Source organism: Chroicocephalus ridibundus, chromosome Z (assembly GCF_963924245.1).
Source record: "Chroicocephalus ridibundus chromosome Z, bChrRid1.1, whole genome shotgun sequence".
Classification (NCBI taxonomy): Eukaryota; Metazoa; Chordata; class Aves; order Charadriiformes; family Laridae; genus Chroicocephalus; species Chroicocephalus ridibundus.
This window is the reverse complement of record NC_086316.1, coordinates 37,362,896-37,387,731: the sequence shown is the minus strand read 5'-3', so window position 1 is coordinate 37,387,731 and position 24,836 is coordinate 37,362,896. Positions and strand designations below refer to the sequence as shown.

At 40.7% G+C, this 24,836-nt stretch overlaps 1 long non-coding RNA gene across 1 annotated transcript in view; it reads left to right on the top strand.

Annotated features, from left to right (window-relative positions):
- Positions 1-20,510: 20,510 nt before the first annotated feature.
- LOC134508739 (uncharacterized) overlaps positions 20,511-24,836 on the top strand; it is a 30,988-nt gene continuing 26,662 nt past the window's right edge. The window contains exon 1 of the long non-coding RNA XR_010069136.1: positions 20,511-20,624. This is a non-coding gene — a long non-coding RNA (uncharacterized LOC134508739). The remainder of the gene's footprint in view (positions 20,625-24,836) is intronic.

Here is a 24,836-nt window from a genome sequence, read left to right as displayed (position 1 = left end):
GTGTGATTTGATTCCTAAGCCAGAGGTTACCAAACTATGGCTGTGGACTCACTGCACAATTACAGAAAATAACTGTATGACCTTTATAAAGTTTTCAATAAAAAAAGTTGATCATAAGGGAGTGTGAAAAGTTATGCTGTCTTGGTCTGAAATATTCGGAAAGCATCATCTTTTGCAATGAGTATGAAACATAATATAGCCAAAAGGCCTATAGCTGTAATTGCTAAATGAGTTTTTGTGTTCGTACATCTGTGTTTTTCTCTTCAGAGATTTATGAATGAAAAACACTATGATAGCAAGATGTTAATTACATACTCACTCACAGCACCAAATGTAGGTATATCCTAAAAAGGAGAAAGGAGAGAGAATATTTACTCCAAGAAAAATTATATAGTTCCAATATAGGTGCCATCCCTGGAGGTATTTAAAAGACAAGAAGACATAGTTCATAGAGATATGGTTTAGTGATGGTTTTTGTCAGAGTTAGGTTGATGATTGGACTAGATGATCTGAATGTTCCCTTCCAACCTAGACAATTCTATGATTCTCTGATTCTATATGAAAGGAATATATACTCCAAGAAAAATGACGAAGCTCCAGCATGCTCATGACACCAGACATAAGACATGGGGGAAGGATGCAGAGTCACTGCAGGTACCTTCTAAGTCCATTTTAAAGAGACAGGAATCTTAATGACATACTTAAATATGCTTCTGCTATGGCTACTGCACCAGGACACATTCTCCTTTCCTGCTCTCAGAGTTTTGCCCGGGCAGATTTTTGGTAAAACCAGCTTGTGCCTGTGGTTTTTAATTTCTATGAAAGCAGGAGACACAGTTGTGTGGGAGAAGGAGCAGCAGTACCTGGGCCAGCAGACCAGGAGGAGCTGAGCAGCAGGCATCTGGCTTGTGGACAGAGATCTTAGGCTGGGATGAGAATACAGCGTGCTCAGGGTGAAGAATTTAGGGAGACATTTGAAAGGAATGGGATGATCCAGAGTGGGAGAAATAGAATTTTTGTCTTGCACCCATAATTCTGAGTTGGGATACACCGTCAGTGTCAGGACAAGCAGGGACTGGAGCAGAGGAGGCTGGGGGCTGCGTGTTATGTGAGGGTCTAGGAGGGATGGGGTTAGACTGGGACACCTCCACCCTCTTCCTGCTCAGACAAGACATCCTCAGGTTTGTGGACCAGAACAGATACCAAAAACTTGATGAAACAGCCACTATGGGAGGCCGGGTCCTACCTTCTCTTTTTTAATACTGGAAAGAAACTTGTTTGGTCTCCAACAGATGTGTCAGGAAGGAGTCACGAGGCCATTGCAACACCAGGTAGCTTCACAGAGGGGATTTTTCTGTCTGTTTGTAGTATTGTGTCCCCAGACAGACCCTGGGGACTCCTGCTACCCAGAAGAGGTGCTGAGGGCTGCTACAGGGCTCGCAGGCCAGTTCTGGCTTTGCAGCTTGGGTACTGCTTGGTTCATCTGCTCTGCAGTGCTGTGCTGTGACCATGTGGAAGATGTGCAGGAGGCATGGGTGATGTACTGCTTGTCATTCAGTCCCAGAGTTAGCGCTAGAGCAAACCCAAGCACTGCTTTGCTTACCTGAGCATGACATCATTCCCTTCACTAAGCTCTGGGAATTGCATAAAAGAGGACATGAAACAGTTTCTTTTGCTCATAACTTTAACCCAATTGGCTTAATCTAGAGGTGTGCTATTGCTACCATTTTTCTCTTTAAAACACTGTATACGTGCAATATCCAAGGCAATAAAGATAGCTATTTTTTTAAAAGTGCTTGCATTCTCCTCTACCGTGTTATCCTGAAAGAGAAGACATTGATCTGTTAGGTAGTCCTCTTATCTTCCATCTCACCTTTCCAACAGTCAGCTGAATCTTCAAAGCACTGTTTGTTCTCTTAGCAAGATATTGCTTGTTCTGACAGTATTTGTCCTCCATCCTAAATAAATTGAAATTGAGACAGTTTGAACAAGGACTTCGATAGGTTAAGGTTTTACTTAGTTGCTGCAGTTGCTACCAACATTTTATATGTATATGTATGTGTGTATATATACATATGGGGAGAATGGGAGATAAACAAGTAATTTTAAAACCAGAACATTGCTAGTTTAATGTATTCTTATATAGTTTTGCTCTGGTCATTAACTGCTCTTCAGAGTGGATGACAGGAGCTGGGGATATTCTTCTGGTGCTGTGAGGAGAATGTTTAAGACTTACAGTACCCTTTCTGTAACAATCCTGTGTACGGTGGCCCACCTGTATAAACAATGTGCCTCCTTCATAAAGATATTCTGAGATTAACAATTATGTAATTTTTGTCATTGCAGCAGTGTGGACTAAAGAAACATTTCTGGGCATAGGAAACATGCTACTTTGCTTAAGGCAAAACCATGCTAGGTTGTCCTCAGCCTTCTTGTCCTCAACTTGCCCTCCCCTGCTTCCTTTGCGCTATTTCCTCCATCCCCATTTTACCAGTCGAATAGCTCGTCTTCTACAACCAGGTTCTCTGAAAAGATCTAGGTAAAAATGAAAAATCTGCTCTCTTTATAATATGTAACCTGCAGGACAGCCCATTTTTAATGTTCGCAGCCATCACGGCAGGCCAATCACTCACTCTATAACACAGATTTTCAATACAGTCCATAAATAGTTTACATATCTTCTGAAATGTATCTTGCCTCCATCCCTCCACTCTGTACTGTATCAACTCCTCTTTTAAGAGACATGATCTGAGCTACTTAGGTTAAATACTTGGTGATGGAGAGAAAAGAAGAAGCATTTTTAAAGCAAGGCAGTCCTAGCTAGATTTGATTTGCAGTGGCTTAGCTCTGTGTTTTAGCTCTTAGGCTAAAACACTAAAACATGGTGCTTTTCCCTATGTTCTTCCAGTAAAGAGAATCCTGAGCTCAAATATCCGGCATTTACAGGGATGCTTCTGGACCACAGCCTCAGAAGTGGAGTCCTAGCTAATACACTGAGTTTTCTAGCCAAGAGTAAGTCCCAGTCCTGAAGTGTGACACAGCTTCTCAACTCTGAATGATCAGAGCACATGGATTGAAAACGTCAAGAGGTTTAAACACCTGCTGTAATGAGACTTGCAGAATTAATAAACCGGGCCAGCAGTAGGACTGAAGTTTGCCATTTTCCATTTCAGCGATTACCCACAAGAGGGCAATGTCATCCCTACATTCAACAGTTCAGTAGCAGAAAACATCGTGCATATTGCCACCTCCACTGATATCTCCATACTCTGCTTGCAGAGTTGTTCTTACGTGAATAGTTCTATTTAACAGTATAGTTATTAATCATCAGCTGGTTCGCCATTTATTGCCAAAGATACTGAAACCTCAGTAACTGGAAGGTCATTCACTGGCAAAGGTAAGGTAAGCCCAAAAGCTGTCTGTCATTACATGAGCCCGAAACTTGTGTGCTCTGCTGAAATCTTGTAATTTATTTTCTAAATATGTTTATAAGAGGAAAGCAGCCTCAGACTTTAGTGCTGGCCTGCTATCCTTAAGTAACACAATTATCAAACAGAGGAACGGAACATGAGCCAATGTGCATTTGCCACTGGTGGGGAACTTTGAGGGGAAGAGGTTGAGGAGAGGAAGGTGGGAGTTACTGTTCAGTGTCTCAGCAAGTCATCAGTGCATTGGTACACACATAAATTGCCCTTTAATCCAGCCTTGGGTTTTGTTGATCTGCTAGAAGAGCTCTTCATACATAGGAGTAACAAATTGTATTTGTTTATTTGAGCCTGAGGTGGGTCCATCAGGCCTAGCTCCTCCAGGATGTGTACCTGTCTGTTTAAAAAGTGCAATCTTTACAGCTGGTTGTTGTTCTCTTTGTCTTTTTATGCAGAGAGGACAAGCTAGGAATATCATCCATCCCAGTGCTACCAGTTTCGCCATCTGGCACGTCAGCAGTGCAAACACAATATTGCAACATCCAACTTCTCCACATCATTCTCTCCTCATCACAGTGGCAGCAAAGATAAATGGTATTCCAGAAGAGACACCTCAGCAAAAATCCATGCCAGGGCCACATCTCTGTGTTTCACAGGATGCACTTAATATCAAGACTACACAAATCACCCAAGTGAGTCTGTGTCACATCCAGGGCTAGGTATGAGGGCTTCCTGGCTCCGGGCCTTCTGTTTCGACACAGCCCTTTGGAAAGGAAACTGTAGAGACATCCAGATGGTGAGCCTTCAGTATTGCAACTGGTGAAGCTCACACATTATTTTGCTTTACTCAGAACATGCATGCTGCAAGTTTAAAAATCCTAACATCAAGGGAAAAAAAAGTGTTCCAGTTTGAGTTACAGCATTCTAGTTATTCTAATTGAGTGACACTTTTTTTAATAGCCAGAAAAATTCTCTAAAGCAGAGAAAATACTACAATTGGAATAATTTCTCATTCTCTGACATATTTTTGGGATTTGGTAATTCGTTATCAGGAAAGTTCAAATTGCTGATGTTTTCTTTTCCAACATTTAGAATCATAGAATTGCCTAGGTTGGAAGGGACCTTTCAGATCATCAAGTACAACCATCAGCCTAACTGACAAAAACCATCACTAAACCATATCTCTAAGCACTGTGTCTACCTGTCTTTTAAATATCTCCAGGGATGGTGCCTCAACCACTTCCCTGGGCAGCCTGTTCCAATGCTTAATAACGCTTTCAGCATAAACATTTTTCCTAACATCCAGTCTAAACCCCTCCTGGCGCAACTTGAGGCTGTTTCCCCTTGTCCTGTTGCCTGTTACTTGGGAGAAGAGACTGACATCACTTCTCTACAACCTCCTTTCAGGTAGTTGTAGGGAGCGATAACGTCTCCTGTCAGTCTCCTTTTCTCCAGGCTAAACAACTCCAGCTCCCTCAGCTGCTCCTCATAAGTCTTGTTCTCCAGACCCCTCACCAGCTTCATTACCCTTCTCTGGACCCACTCCAGCACCTCAATGTCTTTTTTATTGTGAGGGGCCCCAAACTGGACACAGTACTTGAGGTGGGGCCTTACCAGTGCTGAGTACAGGGGTACGATCACTTCCCTAGTCCTACTCACTATGCTCTTCCTGATACAGGCCAGGATGCTGTTGTCCTTCTTGTCCACCTGGGCACACTGCTGCCTCATATTCAGCTGGCAGTTGACCAACACACCCAGGTCCTTTTCTGCCAGGCAGCTTGCCAGCCACTCTTCCCCAAGCTTATATCTCTGCTTGGGTTTGTTGTGACCCAAGTGCAGAACCCGGCACTTGGCCTTGTTGAACTTCATACCATTGGCCTCACCCCATCAGTCCAGCCTGTCCAGATCCCTCTGTAATGTCGTTACGCCTGTAATGCCTGTAACCTCAAGCAGATCAACACTCCCAGATAACTTGGTGGTGTCTGCAAACTTACTGAGGGTGCTCTTGATCCCCTCGTCCAGATCATTGACAAAGATATTAAAGAGAACTGGCCCCAGTACCAAGCTCTGGGGAACACCACTTGTGACTGGCTGCCAACTGGATTTAATTCTTTTCACCACCACTCTCTGGGCCTGGCCCTCCAGCCAGTCTTTTACCCAGTGAAGAGTACTCATGTCCAAGCCATTTGAAAATGTTCCCAGCAGGTGTCTTTTTTTGCATTCCTTGATGCCTCCTGCCATTGGTGATAATGTGCATTCAGCTGGTGTGATTGATTATTCATGTGCTGCAGTGGTGATTCTCTCAAGCACTCAGTTACGCCTGCAGAAGTGTGATGGAAAAGGAACTCTGTTGCCTGACTATGAACAATGCACTGTGGTCTTTTTTGTCTGCTTTGTGCTTTCCACTGCCTGAACATCCCCACAAAGCCTCTTCTGCTACCTGAATGGTGTAGAAGAATTAGAAGTAGGCCATAAAGATCCATACAGTTAGTGTTACAATTGCTGTAAAATAAGAGTTCCCCTCTTATTTGACCTAGAGAATCTTTGTTAGTTCATTCTACAGTACGGTAAAAGAGCTTGAACATATTTAAAGAGCTGGTTTTTTCTCCTTTTTTTGATATTTGTTTTCTTTTTTGTTTTTGAGTGTAATGCTTATTAAAAAATGCAAAGATTGTTTTGTTGCCGCTTAAGTGCAGCTCTCAGTGTCTTATCAGTTTCATATTTGGTCTAGATACAGCCTTAATAAAGTAGCAGTTAAATGCAGAGTATTGCTCTAACTGAATAAACTAAATGGGGGAGAAAATGCACTCTCAGCACCTTGCTGCTACCTATGGAGTACATCCAAATTGAGACAGGCAGTGATCTGACGACTGGTCTGATTTGAACTGGGCTGCCTGGCACAGGGCTCTGCAGCAGCAGGGTACCTGTGCTACAACAGCCATCCACTGGTCTTCATTTCTTGCACACAGAATAAACTTGATGGGAAAGAATAAGAAGCACATCTCAAAGTTTTCTTTGTCCTACTAAAATAAATCATGTCTCTCACATGACTTGACTTAACTAACTTACTGCCTCTTGCAGTCTTGAAGCTTTAACTATAAAGTGCATCTTTGGGGGAAAAAAAAAGTTGTTTTCCCAGAGCCTGTGCGCTAATTTGTGGGGCCCCGACTTAGAGATTTGGGATGTGTGAGATGTTGCGAATAGATTTTCCTGCTCCTAAGGAGTTCTGCTTTCAAAAATGTTAGATTGCTTTGCCAGTGACTCAAAACTCTAGAGTATGACACACGTCATTATGAGATCCTCTATGGTAGATTTGTCAAGTCATATTACTGTAAAAATATTTAAACAAGACCATTTTCTAGTCCAAACAATGACACCGTGGTTTCATTGAATGATTTTTAAGCCTGTGTCATTATCATAGTCATAAACTACCTGGATATATTTTGAAACAGAACCCTTTGAAATAAACACTAAATTCAATTTGGAAAATGATGCAGTTTGAAATGAAGTGATTTTATTATTTTTTAAATTGGATCCTGTAATCATTAACCTCTCTGTGGCTGGGAAAGAAATACAGATAAATGTGTCAGTCACTATTATTTGCACTCAGGTGATATAAACTTACACGTTTTAATTTTGTCTTTCATGGATTTCAGCAGTGGAATTCAAATGTGCACTTTGTTCTGTTCTTTGAACAGAGCACAGTACTGACCTGGGGTATAGTCGGTTTGAAAAGTTATATATATATATAAAAATATAAAACAACAAATTATGTCCTATCAAAAGGGCAAATGCATTTGACAAAAGGTCTGCAAATGTACTATTGGCATAGTTCTGTGTTCCTGAAGTCTGAATTTTATTTCTGTTTCTTTAAATTACATCAGTATTTTTCTGAAGGTATGAAACAGAAAACCTATACATAGAAAAACAGAACATGACAGAAGTTTTGTTTCTTTAACACATTTGCAATAAAAAATACGTAAGATCTGTACAACAGATTATTCAGCCTGCAGTGATAAGCCGCTGGTTGTTACTGGTGCAATGGTCCCTACAAATGCTGCCAAGTGTCATCCCTCAAAACCAACATACTGAAAGATTAAAGCCTTGTGATAGTGTCATAACTAATCATTACCCTATTGTGACAAGTAAGAGAGACAAATCTGTTCCTTGCCAAATCCCAGTCCTGTCTGTCTGCTGGTTATTGTACCAGCTTCTAGAGCACCACTGACAGTTCCTTCTCATCTTTCTTACCCACTACCCACTTCCCCTCCTTACTCCAGGTGGGTGTTCCACACTAGAGGGTATGTTCATGGTGCTCTTTGCCAATGATAACTTGGTAAGTGGTTTCCTCTGGAGTGATGCAAAAGACATATGGTAGTGTCCTCCTGCTTCACTGGGAGCTGGGATGGTGCAAGTCAGAATATTCCCTTTGTGCTGAGTGTCCAAGATAGAAGAGGTGGTAGCTGTACTCCTGAAAATGGTCAGCCACAGCACAATACTGGACAAAAGTGGGTTGAGCACAACAGACAATGCTTACAACTGTAAATTAAAAAGTAATTTCCAATGCCTTGTTCTATTGACAGTAACAAGGAGATGTTTGGTCACCACAGGTATAGTTTTCTGCCACTTGCTGCCAGATGTTTCATTTTGGTGGCTTGGCCCCTATGAGTTTCCACTGTTTTCTGGAGGTTAGCTTGAATCACGAACATAGACTGTTCCTCCTCTGGTTTCTACCTGATGAAAGTTCCTTCTGGATAACTGTAGCAAAGCAATTTCCCTATAGAGAGATCAGGAATGGACAAGTGAAGGGTGAGAGCAGGCATCAGTCCCCTGGGGCAAGGTCCTGGGGAAAAGAAGGCCCAGCAGCATCAGCCATGGTAAAGGAGCTCTGGGCTTCAGGGATTCTTTGATGAGAACATCGACTCAGTAGGGTTAGCATGCAAGCTTTGCGCTCAACACCCCCCATCCTGCAAGGTGTGGGTGTGGAATAATTCTTGAGAGACATCGTTGTGGGGGGGAGGATGTTTTTTTGTTGTGTGCTTCATGCACCAAGGATCTGTGTAAAAGCTTGTAGTTGCAAAACAACAAGCCGTTCTAATTTCATTTCTAGCCTGTGGAATTTGGAACAGATGATAGATTAAATTTAACAATTAAAATCAACAGTTGATAATGACTGTGAAATCTTAGTGTGACTTAGATTAGCTTAACAATATAAAAATGCCTGCAAGATGAAACCTCCACATTCTTACGGAGATTTGTCATTTTTGTGATCTGGGCTGTATGAGCTTTCTAAAAATATAGTGTGAATATAAGAAAGCAGTGTCTTGACCTTTTTTAAAGCAATAAAGTCTCGTCCCTCTTTCTCAGAGAGTTTTTATGGAAAACAATGAGCTCATACTATTTTATGTTCTGCAGACTGTGCGGCACTTTCAGGGAAGCCGTCTTGGAAAGAATAGGTGCAGGTTTAAAAGCTATGGCTGAAGTGGGATGCAGACAGAAGACTGTTTCCACCTCCCATTAGATGCAGAGCCTGTCCTATGACTGAACAGACAATGAGAGTCACTGTCTCCCAAGGAGTATCTACATGAGCCAATGATCAGGTGAAGATACTCAATATCACACTGATTTATTTTCTTTCCAGTTTATGAAATTCACTTGCTGTGTGACATTGAACAGATCTTCCAGCTGCTGCTTCCCATGAATTAAATGCAGATGATCATTTTTTCACCTTGAAAAAATGCTTTGAAATCAGAGGACACTAAAAATCCTGGAATTTATCTTAGAAATTAAAGGTGACCTGTTCTGCCCAGAAGGGGTACAGCAGAAGTAGGTCTTCACTTTTCCCTTTGTTTAACTTTAGTAACACTTTATAATAGAGTTCTGAGGACTTCCCTTCTTTTTGTTTCCCAGATTTTGACCCCTTTGATTCTGCTCACTCCCCCAGACCTATTTTTGAAGCTTCTGGCATAGAAGCTGCATGGCATCACAGTTTAGAATCAAAACAAGAAAGCTACAAAAACCCCCAGTATCACCATTTTCCAAATGCACACAATAATGCTTGTACCCCATTGCCTTCTCTCCAACGGGAGATAAATGAGGATAAGTCCCACCCTTTCTGCAAGTGGCACAGGTGGACACTTTTTAAGGGTAACACTGGCTTTTTTCTGCTTTATGAGTTGGGAAATGTTACTGCAGTATTCTCAGTCTGTATCTGTGAGCTGAGGAATGGCTAAATATTACCCTGCAGCAGACATGTCTTCCTCTGGTTCTTGGGACTCATTTACAATGCTCCACTGGTGGGGAAGAATTGCAATGGAGCGAGGCAGAGGTGGGGAGCAGAGCTGAACCCCAAACCCAGCTCTGAGGCATGCAGCCAGTCTCTTAGTCAGGGGGTGTAGCAGGGCAGTAACATCAGCCTGTGTGATAACGATGGAAAGCACTCTCTCTGGCCTGCAAGCAGAAAATACCATGTGACCACCCATCATGGGAGCTTAGGCGTGCTACAACTTTTTTTCTCAGAGGACGATTCCCTAGTCAGCCATGGCCACTCTCTGTGGTCCCAACACTTGTAAGATGGGATTTCCTTGTTGCAAAATAGAGAGATGGCTCTACACTCTCCTCTTGCTCCTTGATTTCTGCAGGAGGTGCAAACTGCGGCAGAGTAGGTGGTGCTGGCAGTTCCTTATGGCAGGAGTGACATTAACACCTCTCCTTCCCTTCTGCTCTCATTGATGCAGATGACCAGGTGCAGATGGCTGCCTCCTTGACTGCTGTCCACAGCAGTGAATCCAGCCCACAGGAAGAACAAGACTGGTGTTTCCCCCACTCAGTGATTTACCTGCTCCAAAGAGAGGTGGCAAGGGGTCTGGCAGCTGATTTGAAACTTCAGCAGCTGCTGGTAAAGATCTATGTGTGTCCCATGGAAAAAATTACCAGTGGATAACATGATATCTTAGGATCTGTCAGATCTTACATGTGTAGAATCAGTAGAGATAAGTAAACAGAACTCCTCCGTACTTCGCAAGCAGGCTGAGGTAGCTGTAATGAAGCTTGCATCGCTCTTACACAAACTGCCTGTATTGTGAGTGGAAAGTCATCATAGTGCTTCCAACAGGGAGACAGGGCACGTTAAACCACATCAGACCTGATGTCTTTCTAGTTTAGGTGTTTGCCGCTGTGCTGATTCCATGAATCACAAGAACCCCAGAAGAAGTATCTGCGGAACCAGCTGTCTTACAGAAGTGGTGCTACCTGGCTCAGAGGAAGATGGGCCTGGGACTTAGCATTCCTTCAATTAATGAGGATACCATTGGCATTTTTTATATCTGCACCGGTGTGTTACAGCACAGAGATAAACACATTTAAATTTAAAAGATGCATAACAAAGAAGTTATTTCCCTTTGCACAGCAGTGAGATTGTTAGTGCAACATCTTTTTTTCAACTCTTCTACAATAATGGATTTGTTATTTCCCATACTTCAGTCAGTACCTAGTTGTTTTTGATGTGAATGGATGATCTGCAAAGAGGTGTAAAATCCATAAAGAATAAGCCTGGAAGCACATGATAATTTCACAACAGAGAACTCACGGCCGTTATATCTTTCAGTATTCCTGTTGCCTTTCTGTTTCCTGTCTTGTCTAAATCTGAACACCGTATTTTTCTTTTCCTCCTCTGCTACCCAATCCTTTTCCACTTCCCTCCGCACTCCCATAATGGTGCTCAGAGTCATTCAGTTACCTTTTTCACAAACAATTCTAGTATCAGTGTCTTTTCAGAGAAAATAAAAACAAAACCCCCCAGACCAACCAAACAAAAAAAACCAACACAACCCTCCCCCACCAAAAAACCCCCCAAATCTGAAATTCTCCAAAAGACCCATAACATGTAATTTCAGTGGGAATTAAATACATGAACCCATGGTTAGCTCTTTAGAGGCTGCTAAGGTAGTGTAAAAAGAACAGTGTCAAGTAATTAGTCCTGTTCATGCTGAAGAACTAAATGGACACTAACAGAGAGGAACCTGATTTCTCCGGCTAATGAAAGATCATACAGACACCCAGTCATACTTGTGACCCTAGTGTTTGTTTCTATTCACTGGATCAGCAGCACTCCCTGTGCGTTTACAGCACTGACCTTTTCACTGCTATTTACCAGACTCTTTTTGGAAACCATTTTTTTTGGTTGTTCTTTCCTCAATCCCAAAAAAAGGTAAGAGAGTACACCAATTACCCTCTAAAAGAGAAATCTGCGTCTCAAATCAAGTGCAGAGCCTGTAGTTACATTTCTTTTTTCTCTCTCTACTTGACCAGAGGGTGCAGAGCTCTCTTCCCTTACTGGGAAATCTGTTTGAGCAGCTATTTCTCCCCACAGTTGTCATCTCCTGTTCCCCTGTCCCTGCTTCAGCTTTCTACAGCCTGTCCCTCCCTCGTAAAGGCAGCCTGCTCTGCACTGTAGGAGATGGTGTGGAGCTGCACACACACACTGACAGTCTGTCACTGGAAATCCTAAGAGAACTGAAAAGGCAGCATCCTTACTGGAAAATGTGACTTCAGCTTGTCTTCATACCTCCACTGGACCCCAAGGGCTACTAACATGAAGGAAGCAGACAAAGGGAACCTTCTTCCTTGCTTCAGGCTGGGCACCCCATGGTATTGCTTTAAGAGAAAAAGTGTGTAAGAAGTTATTTCTTGCTGTTTTTTAAGAAAGAATGAAATAATTATTACAATTGTGATGCTTGATATCGCAACCATTCTTTCCTTGTGAGTGCACTTTTATCATATGCTAATGTTACCCGTGGCATGTTTTTTTCCACAGCCAGATGGCAAGATGTAGACCACTACAAGGAATTTACTCTGACTAGAAGAAATGTGGCATGTATGTCAAGCCACAGACTATAGGAATGCTCTACGCTTATGGCAAACTCAGGGTCAGGAGATTTAGTGACAGTCTTTTTATTTTTGAATGTATGTTACTGTCCTGGTTTGAGGTAAAACAGAATCAATTTTCTAATTTGTAGTTTTACTTTTTAGCTGGGCCTCTTCTAATTGACTAAAGTCTGAAATTAACAGCATATTGTTCAGAAACTGTTCACTCTCAGAGTGATAAGACCTGATTATACCAAGGAACTGTATGCACAGAGACTCTTGCTTAGACTTATTGCTATAACAACCAAGGTCAGCTAATTTCGTTGGTTTCCCCCTTAGAGGGTCAGAAGAGGAGAAGCATAGAGGGGTCCCACCTGCAGGGAGGAGCAGATGGGACAGGTGACCCAAAACTGACCAACAGGGTATTCCATCCCAATGCGTCACGCTCAGTATAAAAGCTAAGGGGTCAAAGGGGCAAGGCGACTGCGGCTCGCTCTTTCTTCAACAGGACCCTCTCTGTTCATCTGCCTTTGATCCCGATCCGAGCATTCCTGACCCCAGTTCTGGAATTCAGCTCCTGTCCATCGCTGACTCCAGTCTGGGACTTACCCTGTGTCTGCTGGTGACGTGATCGTCATCCTGGGAGCTGGATAAAGTTTTGTATATATTGTATACTTTTTTCTTTAATTTTTATTATTTTATTATTATTTACTATTTTCTTATTTATTATTATTTTCCTTAAAGTAGTTTAGTTATTTTTTCTAAACTCGTAAATGTCCTTATCTCTTCCTCTCCTCTCTGAGGAGAGAGGGGGGCTAGGGCCATCTATAGTACTGATTGGCCAATCGGGCCAAAACCATGACAGTTACCTCAATATCTATTTAAGGATAAGAAATACAGAATGAGCTATTGCAAAGTACCCAGCAGTTCATGTAGTAAATTGTTCCCTTATGTTCTGGGTGTGAAACAGCACGCAAAATAGCAGCTGCTGTTTGCAAGAGTTGAGGCATTCCTGCATAATTAATGTCTCCAGACACTGCGTCTCCCATACAGGGCATGATTCAATCATCTTCTTCATACTGTGATTCTTGAGACAGACAGCTTTCAGTAATGACAGAAAGGTGAGAGCCACTGGGCTGTCTATGCCTTTGTTTAATGACCAGGTGAGGGGAGGTCTCAAACTGTCCTGAAGCTCTAAACTTTTGTGATTCAGCTCTGAGGAAAAGAGCTTAAGTTGAGATCAACTGGCTGAAAAATCAGAGTCCTTGACGATTCAGGGAATTCTGAGAAAAATAAAAGTCATGACCAAACCCATGCAAGCTGTAGTGACTTTCAGGAATTGTTGGCAGTCCTAACTATAAGGTTTGTGTACTAATAGCCCAGTTCATGTTTTGGAGGACTCACAATAGAGAAATCATCTTATTTCCAATATCTCTGTATTGTTTTTAGCATTGTACAATATGTCCCATGCTTAGACAATTCTTCTCAAAGCAGACACAAATTTAACAAGAAAATCATGTGTCAAGTGGTATATTTGGCTCTCAGAGTACTCTTATTTTTTAAAAAAAAAGTCAGTAAGGCAATAGAGAATAAGGACTTTGCACAGTTCACACAGTGAATCAGTAATTCAGCTAAGATGGTGGAATCTCATTCTTTCCCTTTTTTACCCTGATCATTACATTCTCCTGCCAGTACAAACAGTCTGTGTAACTTGGTAAGAAGGTTAAAAAGTCAGGTACAGTTAATTTTAAATCGCTTGAACCACTGTGGAACGTAAATTCTATGATCAAGTTTGTATTTAACTATGAATCTTCAAATAGTTCAGTACCAAGACAAAAACGGATTGCAGAGAAAGTTACAGCTGCATGATAGGTACAGGTCAACAGTGTATGTAGATCTTCTAATGTTTTGCTGGAACCTCTAAATTGATTTACTATCTCCATGTAACAGATGTGCTCCATTCTCATTAAAAAAGTTAAACCCAAGTGGCTACATCAGAATTAGCTAACACACAGCCCTGCTAAAGAGGGCTTGTTGGAGTATGTAAGAATAAAACTACTTAATCAGCTATTAAGAATGATGAAGAAACACTCATGATGTTTCTGCAATTTAGCATAATAATGAAGCAATACTCTGGAAGGAAAATAAGGGATATAGGGCATGCCCTGCTCTGAGTAGGAGGAATAGTTGCATCATGTGCAAGTGTTTTGAATCAATATAGATTGTGTTCAGAGCAGCTAAGGCAGGATAGAACTGACTTTAGTGTACACTAACTCCAGATAAACGTGTTGCAAAGATAAGAACTAAATGCCTTAATTTCTGCCCCTGTTATTTACTTTGTACTTTCTTTCAGCTGGAAAACATGAAAATTCTTATTAAGAACTAGTCTCTGCCATCAAAAGACTTTCTATGCTGCCTTGTTAGTTAAGGATCAAGCCTGCATTCATGCTCCAAGCCCTGTCTATTCCCACTAATTACTAACTAGTTCCCTAGGGTGAAGCTCAGGACAGGCGAGCTACAACAAAAGGCAAATCTGGTTTAGAGAGCATCTCCGCTCATACAAACTGTGAATGCAACAAACCTAAACTTTTTAATCACAGTCACTGAAAGCTGCCTAGACAGTTGGAGGCTGTTAAACCAGCAAAGGCACTTACTTTGACACCTAGGGTTACTTGGCCAAGTGCAGCTCTTTGAGCCGGGTCCCCCTTGTTTGCCACCTGCTCACTCCTCAAGAGTCCTGGAGTCCTACAGTAGATACGTATCAGAAAAAGGTGTCCCTCAGAGGCCTGTGCATCTCTGCAGGCATGTCTATAGCTACCCATGCCTGCAGAGAACTAAACAGCCGGGTGGACGCCTCTTCCTGCAGACCTGTGTGGGGACCCTGCTGCACTTCTCTGTGGGTACCACACTGGACACTTCTGCCAGCACCCTGCTCCATGGCACTGTGGAGAGGAGGAGAGAGGCCATCACAGCCTGAATGGGGTTTTGGGTTACCCCTTTGTGTCTGGAGGAGTGGAAGGCAGAGACAGGCTTAGGGGCATGTGTTGTAAAACACCCTAGGTGTCAGCTGCTGCTGCAAGGAACACCTGCAAGAGACAATGCTGAGTATTCATTTTATACAAAACTGGTTTTTCTGTAAGGCATTCGGTGTTGGGACAAGAACTCAGGTTTTCTTGTTCACTAAGAGACCTAAGAGCAAAGATAGTTCTCTGTCTTTTTTATTCCTCTCCCCTGACACCAGAAAGCATAAACAATATTTTTTTCCTTCAAAAGAGCGTGAACAGGAGACATTAAAACTCCCCTGCCTGGCTGGCCTTTCTTTCCTTAAGTAAGTTAGCCTAGCCTGAGTTTCCTCTTTATCTTGGCTACATTTCTTATACACAAAGAGCAATCTCATAACCCCGCCCCTACCTCAGCCTGGATAGCCTTTTAAATTTTGAGAGCAGGATGATAAAAAACCCCAAGCAGCTCTCAAAATGGCAATGAGCAGGAAGAATCCCATAATATTTCAGCATAAGCAAAACGAAGCCAATTTGAAATGTAAACTAGAGTGGCAGCTTAGACTCCCACCCCTCTCCCTTCATCTCTCAGGGCACCCTGGGAGAAGATGAAGCTAGTCTCCTTTTCCTTTTCTGTCCTTCTCCTCCCTCTGCACAGGCATATTATTTTCCATTGCACTGCTAACCCTCTTCCCTCTGTTATTTTTTCTCTCTGCCTCAGGCCTGGTCCAAAACCCACGAAAATTAAGAGAATTAATAGATTCTTTTGTGTCTGACATGGTGAGTCTGTGTCAGCAAAAGTTGCTCTCTGTCAAGAATGGCAAGAGATGTTATGATATCAGGAGTAAATCACTCTTTAAACACTTCTGAGAAAACCAGACCGCTGATTTACGGCTGGTTTATAGTTAAGGCTTTGATTTTGATGTTCCAAAAGATTCTTTATTTCTGCAAAAAAATTCAATTGCTTCCAAGCAGCAGGACAGTTTCTTACTAATATAATTAAAAATAATCACAGCATTTAAATCTGCAGTTAGTCCCCAGCAAAACACACTAAATAAACCAATAAGGAGATTGGAATTTTCCACCATTGCAAACATCAAGGCACTTTTCTGTCAGACAGCTTGCTTCACATCCAGAACCTAACTCAAACATTACCAAAAAAGGACAGTGATTGAGCAGGGTGGTATTAGGCCTGAGAGAGCACTCCTGCTGCTGTGAGCATTGTTCTTTTAATTTTAATGCTATGATGGGAAATAGCCAGAAATACAGAGTGCCATGCAGCAACTGAGGAAGAGAGACTGAATTTACTAGTATTTCAAGAAGGTACTAACCTGCTGCAACTGCAATGAGTCCTTTGTACTAAGTGTTAAAAGATTGTTGTGGCATGAAAAATACATAAACTTACCTCAGTGTGTTGCTGTAGTACACACACTACTTGAAATGATTTATTTTGACCTTGATGTAATCAAGAAGTAGTCAAGAAGAAATCCTGGTAGAGTTACATCGGATCAACAGTGTGTGTACAAAAAAATCCCACACAACTTGTTTTTTCTTATTAAAAAAACACCCTAACTTTTCATAAAGTCTGAAGTAAAACAAAAAGGGTAAACTGGACAGCATTGTACAAAATATACAACCATCTGAGTAGCTAAGGCTGAGTCAATGGAGGAAAAGGCAAACTGAATAAATCTGTGGGTAGAGCAGATTTATCCAGCTGTATTTGAGAGCAGGACCAGGCCCTCAGACACAAGCTGCAAAATGCCATTTACAAGGATGGGTTAAGACTGCACAGGAAGTAACACAGCCTAATGTGCTGGAATTTACAGGTGCTAAATTAACCCAGGGAGCAGTTGTTTAAGCAGACATAAATTAACTGAGAGGTTACCCGTTTCAGTGGCTATCAATGCAGATCTCAGCTTCATGCGGTGGCAGGAAACAGCAAGGGACATGAAATCAAAGGTAAAATAGGCCAGTAATTTGCATGCTTGCCAGGGAGTTAGTCATTGCAGGCTATCTCTGGGCAAGCCACATCTGCTTGTGCCTCACAGGAAAATAATATTTTCTTCTCTCACCTCAGTTCTGTAAGATTAATATGTGTTATGTCCAGTAGCTGTAGCAAGAGGAGTGATGAAAAGACCAAAGATTAACTTTTCTGTGCAGTTCTTACCTGCAGTGACATGATGTTTGTTGTCTAAGGGTTGTCTAAAAAGGGTTGTCTAAAACCTCCATATGGCATTTCCTAATGACACGTGTTTTGCTTGCTAGATTAGGCCCATTGCCAGGGAGGCAATGAAGACGTAAAACTTCGTAGCTTCTACTAATTTCATTATCTTGAGTGCAAGATTACTTTGTAGCTGAAAGCAAAAAACCTCATTTACCAAACCAGTCTATTACAGTAGAAGATTACAAAAATACATTCTGGAAAGAGATTGGTAAAGAATGGTATGAAGAATAACACAGGAATATGTTCAGTATTTAACTCTGCCACTTACTCAAAGTCCGTGGTACAGAGTGAAGAAGGAGGCAGTCAGGTGACCCAAGGGCAAGTGGACAGCCCTTGGGAATGGCGCGGAGGCCTTCGCAGGGAGCCAACAGCAAGCCTGCGCAGGTCGGCGGCAGGAGAGGGAGGCAGCACTGTAAAAACATTCCTTGCTTTGCCTTTTCAGTCCTCCCTCATCAAGATGTGGAGAAACTTCTACCCTTAAAAGGGAGCTATGGCTCCTCTAGTCCATTTCCTCCTCAGCATCCTGCAAAGTGTGAGGTCCCCAGGGATGATTAAGACATTGTTTTCAAGAAAGCAAAGAAGTGAAATGGATATAAACTCATAGTAACCTTAGTTAAAGCATGGGAGAATACCAGTGTGACCGTGGGCTGTGCTTTATGGAGACAGGTACATGTGCTCCAGAGCAGCACCATTCTTCTAAGATGTCATGTATTTTTAGGAAAAAATGAGGAGTAGAGAATGAGTACATCCCTTTCAAAGCTGGAAGATAGAGTTGATCATTCGCTAATGGGCTTCATCAGTGGTAAATGACAGGTAAATTAAAGACTCACCAACTCCTGACGTGCTGTGGAGATGGGAGAGGGAAGGGGGAGAATAATGGGAGGAGAAGCATAAACCAACACGCTGTGAAGTGATGCAGCTGGGTAAATATGTCAAGTTTATGAAAATGACAGATTCTAAATGCTGGCTTTTTGTGTCACAATAAAAATAAATTTCAGGACAGCACTGATACATTCAGTGTTGTGAACAGTTCCTGACGTAGCCTTTATGAAGATATGAATAGTCCCAATTAATCTTGCAGGTGAGGACAATCTCACTGAATTCAGGACACTAGTTATGTGCAGTTGGAAGTTGAGACCTGGATCATATGTACTGTGCTTATAAAGCATAGTATTAATTTGGATATCCAGGTTTCTCTCTGTTTTCAACTACAAGCAATTTTTGTCCGTATTTCTGAATCCCACTTTGAATTAAAAAACATAGCTTTGTTCACAAAGAAAGAAAGCGTATTTTTCCATTTTGCATTACCTCTATGGCATGTGCCTGATTATTGACGACTCTGGTATATACTAAGAAGAACGATCGTCAATGAAAGTTTTCCAAGATGCTTTTTACATTGCAAGAGTAATTTTTATACAGGTCTATTCAGCAGGAGGAGGAAGATGTTAACCTTGTCCATTCATAGTGTTGAGAAATGCAAAGGAGAAAAATAATCAATGTACACATGGATCTAAACCAGCTTGAACCTAGTACTTTTTCCTGATAGTGTCACAAAACCCACATGTTGTACAGAATATAATCATCTAACTGATGAACCTGAAAACATTGTCTAGGGAGTTTTGATAAAGAATACCCAGGAGCCTCTTTCAGCACAACTGAAGTGATAGTTCCAGTGGGTGGATTGCATAGTTTCATATCGGGGTGGGGTGTGTTAAAAACAAAGATAGATCTTCATTTTGTATTAGGGGGAGATTTATTTTAGCAGAATGTTTAGCTGAAGTCAAAACAAAATATTTTATTTGAGTCTGGATTGAATGTTTTTTTACATCAGATGATTATGTGTTTCATCCTTTTCTATCAATTTTGATAGTGAATGGTACTTTTGCTGCTGTTTTTCCCAGAGGACACAAATTTCATTTTTGATTAAATTAGTGGTTTAACTTTGCCAGTAACTATCAGAGTTATCAGTCTCAATACAAATTGGTAATTTATTTTCATTAGTATTTTGCAAAAGCCTTCTAACCAAATGCAATACTAATTGGAAAAAAAAAAGTGAACATTATCATTTTAACCCAGACGCCAAAAGATAAGCCAGCAGTAGATAAATACACAACTTAATGTTTTGACAGGAGTGTGCATCTGTTTCCCATTAACTTTGCTTGAGACAAGCAAGGAATCAAGGTTTCCCATGATTTAATTTGAAGAGCAATTTGGATTTCCTGTGCCTCAGCTGGAGGCATTACTGGTATGAGACCAGAAAGTCCCTAACTGTCCTAGGAGGTTCATGTTTCACAGAGAATAATACCTACAGAAATTCAAACAGGATGTCAAGAAGTGTTATATGGGGGCTCTTAGTGCTCTCCAGCATTTCTAATATAAATTCACAGGGCAAAAAAATACTAAACTGTAAGCTTCATTCTCTCTTCTCGCCACACAGAAAGCGACCAACTTGGAAAAGATAATAAGCTAATGAATGCTATTCAGTGCATCCCCCAGTGGATCTCTGTCCAGTAGAGAAGCTAAAACTTCCTGTCAGATTCCTTGAAAATGACATTACTGACTTGAGTAGTCGACTGTTGTTCACAGAAGGGAACAGAACCTGGACAGACAGCTGCCAAGTTCTGGTTAGGCATGTTTTGCAGAAAGGGCTGAACACATTACCTGCAACAGTGCGGTCATGTAATTTTTCTCAGGCTGTGTACACAGAAGTGGAGACACTCCAAGCTCTGACTTGCTTGTTTAAACCATGGCTTTCGTTCCTGTGACTAACATAATGCCAATAGCATATTGCATGAATAATTAAACATTATTAGGGAGATAATGGCCATCTGTTACCTCCTTTTAATGTATTTTTTACGAAGTATGCTTCATTGTCTTTTGAATAAGGAAGGGAATTACTCTGAGCCATTCAAATTGTCAAGATGTTAATGTATTAGCACCACTCTGGCTCTTTTTCTTCAGGTGAAATCCCAGTCCCACTGGAGTCAGCTCTGGATTTTGCCATTGGTCTCGATACAGCTGTCATTTTTACCCCTTGGGCTCCCCGATGCCTGAGAGATGTTTGGAAAGTCAAGTGGAGAAATTGGGATTCTTAACACCTCCTGTGCTCAGGTAATATGAATCTGTGCATTCTTGCATTCAAACAGATTTGTGTCTAAGATACTAATCACTATTTTTCCTCCTACCCAGAATAATCCAGAAGACACTGAGTTTTAATTCAGCTGCCTTAGTCAAAAGGGGCAATGCTTGTTATTATTTGCAGTTTACTTCCTTTCAGCTTGTGTTTTTCTTAAGAACTTGTAAAAACTATTTTAAAATTCAGTCACTGTCAGCTTTGCAGAAAAAAATTACACTATTTCTTTGACAGTGTAATTTGTCTTTATTGCTGTTTATTCTGATTATGGTTAAATAGTACTAGAATTTGTAAGATCGTACCATTACTGGATACTTAAGGAAGTATTAAATCATTCTGTTGTTTCATGGTCCAGAAAAAGAAATTAGGCTGAAAAATAATGAAAAACTGTTTGCCTAATTGTGACTGCAGTGCTTAATTCTCCATAATGAGTAGAAAACATAAAAGGACTTAATTTTGGCTATGATGGTGCAAAAGTTAGGATTTTTTTGAAAATTCAGATTTTTGATGGTTTGTTGTTGTTGTTCTGTTTTTTGAATGTTGACTTTGTATCCAGAAGTCTGAAATTTTTCAGTGAAAGTCAAAAGATTTCCAGCAGAGAGACTCATCTCACATATCACTTTTGGAGGCCCTGTTTATCTGAAAAAACAGGAGAGCAGACAAAGCATGCTACTCTGAAATACTGAACTTGGTTTTGTTTAGAAGCTACATATGTATGCTAAGCAATGAAAGGCTATTCTTGGAAAGTACATTTTCTAGTGCTTTTTTTTCTACTATTAGCTCTTTTTGATGTATGAAATTTTCATTTTTCACATTAAGATTCTGCAGTTTTACTGATCCCGTAACTAAGACATCTTATGATTTATTAGTCTATATTTGTAGCCAATATGTGACATGTTTGTCACATCATTACACATAAATATTCTCTCAACTGTGCAGCAACATTGTCTAATAAAAACATGTTTCGTGATGAAAAGAACTTCTATGCAGCTTCCATGATTTTTTACTAAAATTGGAGCGCATACTTAAAAATTCCTAATCAGGCAGCTGAAAATTTGATCTTTGACATTCAGAAAAAAGTGATAACTATTCATAAAGAGACAGAATTTTGTTGCTACGTATTTGGTATAACAATCTTGAAACACAATTGATAAGTTCTATCATTTCTGTCATGGAAAATTTATGGTTAATAGCTATTGTATCACATATGATCTTCGGTTATCAAGAAAAAACAGGGCTTTTTCCCCAGCAGACATTGTATTTCATTGTAAAGGCCTTAGGGATCTCTTACAAGCAGTATCAGTGCAACGTCATCCCTGGAGCACAAAACAATTCTGTAGGCAACAAGAGAAGATCCTCCATTACGATATAACCTCCAGGTCCCAGAAGGATGTAGCAGTGTCAAGATGGAACATGACTTTATTTCTGTATAAACAACCTTCTCACACTTCTCCAGATCCAGTTCAAGATATTTTGGTAATTAAATGCTGAAACAGCAGCTAGACATGTGATCTCGCCTACTTTGATCATATTCCGCCAATAGTCTGGAAGTTTGTAATGTTTCTCACAGTTGGTACAATTTGAAATGTGTGGAAAACCTCAGTAACTCACTTTATGGCAATAACATTTGACCAAATCAAAATTTGGGCTGTTTTGGAACAGAAGGACCTGTTTTTTTTTTCTTTTGTCTGGTACTGGAATGCATTTTCTTGAACTCTACATAAAGTTCTGGCCATGCCAGGTTCTGAGGTCTCTCATGGGGATACAGAACATCTGTGCTGTCCATGGAAACCTTGACCTTGTGTTCTCTGTGTGACCCAAGAGCAATAAGGATAATGTTTATGCAATGTTTTTCACATGGGTTGGTACGTAATTTTTGAGAAGTCAGAATGGCACATCCCTGCCAGGCACAGACTTTGGAGATGTAGTCTGTACATACCTTAAACTTCAGTCAAACCTTTTCCTTTCTTGGATTTTTTCCAAGGTTTCCATATGTTAAAATAGTGTTTTCCGTTGCTAAATAAAAAAAGATTTATTTAGTTGGTTTTCTCTTACTAAATCAAGGGTTGAAAGGAAAATAGCCAATACCCAAATGTACATTCAATGAGTAATGTGAGAAAATGCTTTTGTTTACATCCCTAATGTATTGCCATAGCCGTGCCACTATTCTGAGAAAGTTCTGACAGCTGAGGTCAAGAAATTCAACAATTATTCTTTATTACAGTATATCTTTCATTAAGAAAGGAATGATCTCTGACCCAGAGAAGTCAACAAACAGCCTCACATGGATGTTGGTGGACTGTGGATTGGTCCCATGAGATTTATCTGGAGAAGCATATGCTAGATCTTGTCTCACCTAATTGTAAACATTTTCTGTATTTGTATCTATGAACATTTCATAGATACCAATATCTATGGTATCGATATCTATGGTATCCGTACCTTAGTATATAAGGTATCTATGGAAGGGTTCAAGACCAGACTGGATGAGGCTTTGAGTAGCCTGTTCTAGTGGGAGGTGTCCCTGCCCATGGCAGGGCGGTTGGAACTTGATGATCTTTAAGGTCCCTTCCAACCCGAACCATTCTATGATTCTATGATTCTAAGTCACACATCAGTCAAGGGAAAACAGATCATGACTATCAGTACTACTTTAGTGTCTGCTTGAGTATAAGAGGAATCATGACCAATGAGGCCCTATACAAAGGGGAGCTCTGACCGTGATAGCTTTAGACATCTTCAATGTAGACATTTCCATTTAGTCAGAAGAATCCCTTCAGAAAGATCAGTTCTTCCCCTGTGAGTTCCCTACAAGTTCCGTTTGTTAAAAATGCCTCTTGTCAAAGATGAAGCATTTCTCAAAATCATTTATGTTACAGAAGTTAACACTGTAAGTGTGATGGTTATTCTGATGCATGTTGGTGCTATCCACAGCATGATGGTAGGCACTGACACCATAGCTCAGTGTGGAGTAGATGGTATGAGGGGCTGTAACTCTGACAACACACATCCAGCTCAGATGAAAGGAGAGCTGTTCTATGCATCTGCTAATTAGGAGACTAAGAATTTGTTCACCTTATTATCCCTAGATTATGTTACATTAGTCAGATTTTTTTACATCATTGAACACCCAAACTGAATGCTGGCCCTAGCATTCAGAGAATATTTTCATGAGCGTACCAGAAAATTCAAGTGTTGGTATAAGTGTTGCATGAGAGTTGTTACTCTCAAAAATAAGAAAAATGCTTACCCCGGATTTACCAAATTAATAAAACCTTAAGAATTAAAAAGATTCCACTTTGAACATTTCTGAAAAAAGATTCAGTTCACTTTGAACAAGTACCTATGAAGGATCAATTTTATTTAAGAGAAGCTGTACATTTAGGAAAGCTATACATAGAAAGTTTTGCTAGGCAAATTACATAATGATAGATAGCAATATATATGTGCATATATGCAGATATAAAAATGTTGGTGGAAAACCTGCATATTTCATGGATAATATAGACACATCCAAGAGGAAATCTAGGGAATGAGTCTGGACGATGAGAGAAATCAAATGCTGTTAGAGAAGTGAAGGGGCAGGGTGGGTAGTGGAGTGTTGTTCCTTTGTTTTCCACTGCACAAAAGCCATGACTGACATTTATATATGGTCTAGAATTGCATTAAAAAAAATTGCCTAGAGAGATGCCAGGACTTTCTGGGACTGCTCCATCTGAAAAGAGGTTGGAAACGGCCTTTATTGTGGTATTTTGGTATCTTAGGTCCCAGATGAAATACGTTGAAGGAAAAAGAAAACATCCAAGAAGAGCCATTTCACAATTTTCTTCTTGACTTGAAAAAGGACAAGTTCCTTATAGGTCAAATAGCTGCCACTGGGGAGATTTCTGGGTGAGAAACTCCTATGTTTACTCAGCCTGAAAGTGACCTCCCTTCTCTCTACCTCTAGCCCATTGTTCAATCAGCCAGCTCAAAGAGGGAGGTGAACTGGAGGATCTCTTCATGCCAGATTACATTTAGTGCCCACATAAAAGCCTGTGTGGGATGTTTGTGTGATACAACCTACTGGCAGCAGAAAGGTGACATAATCTTTCGCGCTTTGGTAATCTGTCAATTAAGAGACTTAGATTTTAGTCTGTGCTAAAGTGAAGACAAAAATTAGTGTTTATTTATTATCACAAAGCCCATCA